General features: G+C 43.1%; 1 pseudogene; it reads right to left on the reverse strand.

The window, feature by feature from the left end:
* Positions 1-881: 881 nt before the first annotated feature.
* On the reverse strand, positions 882-1,144 carry LOC112608612 (annotated as a pseudogene).
* Positions 1,145-4,682: the final 3,538 nt, after the last annotated feature.

The raw sequence follows: 4,682 nt of genomic DNA on the forward strand, positions 1-4,682 counted from the left end.
CGATCCTGCCTTGGTCTTTCCGGCAACCAACACCCATCCTGAAGCTACCTAGGGGCCCCCACCAGCAGTCTTTCATTAGCATACAAAAGAAACTCTCATCACCCCAAAGATTCCAAGGGTTTAGGAGCTGTGCACCAGGGGCAAAGGCCAGAGGATTTTTTTTTTTTTATATCACAGTGGACAAGTAGGAAACTGGAACAGAATGAGAGTTTTATAAATAATCTGTAGGAGCACAAAGATTAATAATAAACCCAATTTAGTCAACATTTTTTAGTTGAGAAAACAGAAGCTCTTGGTTGGGAAGTGACTTGCCCAAGGACACAGCTGACAAATGGGGAGCTGAGACCACTGTAACATTTTCCAGTTTCTGGTCTTGCACTCTCTCCACATTATTAAAGCCTCCAGTTCAGCTACGTGCAACTCAGCACATCCAAAGCCTTTGCACTGCCTGCTTTTTAATCCTTTAAGAATCTCTTAAAGAGGAACAGACTTGTCTGCGGGCACCAGTGACCTGGCATGAGCATTCCTTTTGCAGGAACAGTGTTATGTTCTCCACAAAGAGCAGGTGTGAGTCACCTCCAGTCACAGCCCAGCCAGCGTCTCTCACAATATTGTGGAAAAAGGCCCCACACATCAAAACTGTCTTTTTAGAAAACAGCCAGATTTGTGCTCGGAGAAGAGCTCTGGCCCTGGTCCGAGCTCCCAGGGATCCCTCTTTGGGCACCAGCTTTTCTTTTATTTTTTAACCAGTTATCTTTTATGTGGAGGTTAATTCCCATTAGGATATAAAAGGATTCAGCAAGGATCACATTCCTCAAGGACAGGTGTGGGCAAAGGAGGTCGTGGTCAGGGTGGCAGAGCCTGCCGTCTGCAGCCCCTCTTCAGTGGTACTTGCATAGCTGCTTATGCTTGAGGTCCTTGCAGGAAAGGCAGTAGCTAAAGAGCAGGTAAGCTGCCAGTACCATGGAAACCTGAGACACCCTTTCTTCATGTTGATGTACTAGTTGTAGTACCAGTAGTAGCCTCTTTGAAATGCTCCAGCAATGCCACTAGGGGTGAAATCTCGCATCAGTATCCAGCTTGGCAGCTCCCCGAGTTTGACATCCAGGAGTTTCTTCTCCTTCACTGGTACAAGTGATGCCATCTTGGAGTGCCACCTGTGGGGCCCAGCTTTTCTTTCAGTGTTAAGAAGCTTGAATGGCTAATCGCACCTCACCAGGAGGTCTGATGGCACTGAGGAGGCTTCCCCCAGGTAAGGCCCAAATTAGTGAATGGCAGAGGCTCACAGCTAGAACAAGAAGGAGAACGTGAAGCAGGATGAAGAGCATGGCAGAGACTGATAGTTGTCTAGGAAAACATTCCCCTCCTTCAACATTAATGAAGTTGTAGCTGGGTGTAGGGCTGCCCAGTTGGAGGCTGCATTACCAATCTCCCTTGCAGCTAAGTGTGGCCGTGTGACTAAGTTCAGGTCAGTGAGGGGTGCATGGAAGTGCTAAATGCAACTTCTGAGTCATCTTTAATGTAAAGAAGCTCCTTGTCCCGGAGCAGCTCTCTTCCTTCTTTTTTTTTTTTTTTTTTTGAGACGGAGTCTTTGCTCTGTCACCCGGGCTGGAGTGCAGTGGCCGGATCTCAGCTCACTGCAAGCTCCGCCTCCCGGGTTTGCGCCATTCTCCTGCCTCAGCCTCCCGAGTAGCTGGGACTACAGGCGCCCGCTACCACGCCCGGCTAATTTTTTGTATTTTTTGGTAGAGACGGGGTTTCACCGTGTTAGCCAGGATGGTGTCGATCTCCTGACCTTGTGATCCACCCGTGTGGGCCTCCCAAAGTGCTGGGATTACAGGCGTGAGCCACCGCGCCCGGCCTCTTCCTTCTTCCCTTGAGCTGAATATGAATGTGCCTGTGGCCTAGCACTAACTGTGCAGACAAGGACAATGCCCTTGGTGATGGCAATAGGATGGAGGGAACCTGGGTTCATCAGTGACTGCATGTAGAAAAAGCCTTCACCAACGTGGACCTCAGCATTGTTAGTGACAGAGGAACAAACCTCCATCTCCTTTGAACTATTTTTGAGGTCTTTGGATACAGTAACGTATCCTTTACTCTGACTTCACAAATGAAAAGGTCTTGGCTATTTCATATTATCAGGAAGCTGTAATTTCCATACTCAATTATAAATGACCAGGGATTTGACAATTCATTTATATTCCTGTTGCTTGGGACTCAGATCATGCTCTTCCACAGAATCAATGTGATTCATGGTGACACATGTCATCCCCAGACTCAATTAACTCATAGCCTCAGGTCAGGGTCTAAGGAGCAAGGAAAGAGTCACGGTAGAGATTATGATCCTCCAATGACCAGACAACCCCATGCCCATTTTGCCTACGCTTCTGGCCTGCCTGACTTCCAGGTTGCTACATACCAGGCCTCAGATTGCCACCTCCCCTACAATTCAACCAAATGCCTAACTTGGTCTCATTTCATGTAGAAATAAAAAAAGCAATCTGCCTGAACTGATTTATGCTGACATGATTTTTATCTAAGAAAATCTATGTAATTCACTATGGTGGACTTAGAAAAGTTTGGGTTCTATACAGTACATTTATTACAGTGCAGTTGTGGTCTATAAGCATGCTTCCATCTGTCTAGGCAATTAGGTTATCCTACTGACCACATTTACTTCCTGCAGACAAAGTTTAAAATGGAAAGGACCTTAAAGGAGAGTGAGGCAGGGAAATAATTTCAAAAGGCAAGCAGACACTTGGCTGCCTAGTCCAATTGCTAGGAGACTAGATTGCATTTATGGAGTATGGAAAGTAAAGGAGTGATCTGGAAACACAAGAGCTGGTATAAGTGCTTTGTACCATATCCATAAGAATTGGGTTCAAGAAACAGAATCCATTCTGAATACTGTAGACAGGAAGAGAATTTTAACACATGGAATCTTACAAATTTTGCTTACCAAAATAGTTGTGAAGTGGGAGTGCTTCACATATTATCTCATTTAATCTGGAGACTATCTCTAGGAGGCAGGCACTGTTATTCTCATTTTCACGTGAAGAAACCAAGTCTCAAAGTCTGGGAAAATGCCCACTTCCAACATGAAATGGGATTTGAACTGTGTCTCTTTCTAGAAGTTGCTGCTCTTCTCTGCTCCTCACATTCCTCCACCTCTTGAGAGAAAAAGTAAAATCTAAACTATATCCCCCTGATGTATTTATGAACCACTTTAAGCATCACATGACAGGGTTGGGAGTGAGACTTCTCTGAATATAACTTACTTTTGAACCATGTAAAATGTTTGACATTATTCAAAAAAATAAAATCAAGGAAAATAAAGTTAACCCTGAAATTGAAAATAATAAACTTTATCAAATTGGTTACATAATCACATAGAGAAAAGAATTATTCCAAGTGACTTTGGAACATGTTTCTCTTGTATATATTCTTGGTGGGATATATTCTAAGAAAAAAATTGCAAATAATTTTAAACTTCCCTCAGTAGTTTTATTATTAGATGTAATATTTGTGTTATAATTTTGAAAGTATTTCATATATAACTAGGATAAAAGATAAGAATGTTAATATTGGCTGGGCGTGGTAGCTCACATCTAATCCCAGCACTTTGGGAGGCCAAGGTGGGTGGATCACTTGGGCCCAGGAGTTTGAGACCAGCCTGGGCAACATTGAAACCTCATCTCTTATTTAAAAAAAAAACTTTTTAAAATGAATGTTAATATTATTAAGATCCAAGATTTTGATTAGGAGAGAAAGATACAAATAAAATAAATGAAACACTCTGTAATGTTAAATTTGTATAGGATATATTAATATGAACTCAAGGTAAAACTTTTCTTTACTTTCTCTGCTCACTTAACCTATAAAAAATGGTATTCCAGTAGCAATGTTAACAGAACCTTTCCCTTATTCTTGATAGTTTTGCTGCCAGTTCTGGCAAATTGTCATCATCTGGATGGGAAGAGATTGGATGCCAGGCCAAGGTTGTAAGGAAGTAATTTAATTTAATTTATTTTTTTTGAGATGGGGTCTCTCTCTGTCACCCAGGCTGGAGTGCAGTGGTGCCATCATGGCTCACTGCAGCCTCCACCTCCTCAGGCTCAGATGATCCTTCCACCTCAGTTTTTTTGTTTTGTTTTGTTTTGTTGGTATTTTTTGCAGAGATGGGGTTTCATCATGTTGCCCAGGCTTGTCTCACTCCTGAGCTCAAGCGATCTGCCTGCCTTGGCCTTCCAAAGTGCTAGGATTACAGGCGTGAGCCACTGTGCCCAGCCAGGTAGAGAAGTAATTTAGTCCTTAATTCTGCAGTTGGGATTTTAAAGTTGTTTGCCAAGCCTCTTCCCTGGCCCTCGTCATCACCCTTACAATATCTTCTGTAAAGGCTACATTGCTTACTAATGCTTTTATGTCCAAGTAGACTCTTCTGAGTGAATCTGAAGGTGGGGTTGTGTCCTATGTCTGAGCCCATGAAAGGTGGGAAGCTGAAGTTGAAAGAGAATCCTGAGAGTACAAAATTCCTGGGAATCAGCACAAATTCCTGGGAGAACTTCCGACTTTCAAAGGCTATGTAATTGGTAGAATCAAAGCTGAGATGACCGAAGGGGTAAAGGATAACCCAGCTAACATCTGGGTTTTAGGTGGAATAAAGAGAAAATAGCACTGCA

The sequence above is a fragment of the Theropithecus gelada genome, chromosome 15 (assembly GCF_003255815.1).
Source record: "Theropithecus gelada isolate Dixy chromosome 15, Tgel_1.0, whole genome shotgun sequence".
NCBI lineage: Eukaryota > Metazoa > Chordata > Mammalia > Primates > Cercopithecidae > Theropithecus > Theropithecus gelada.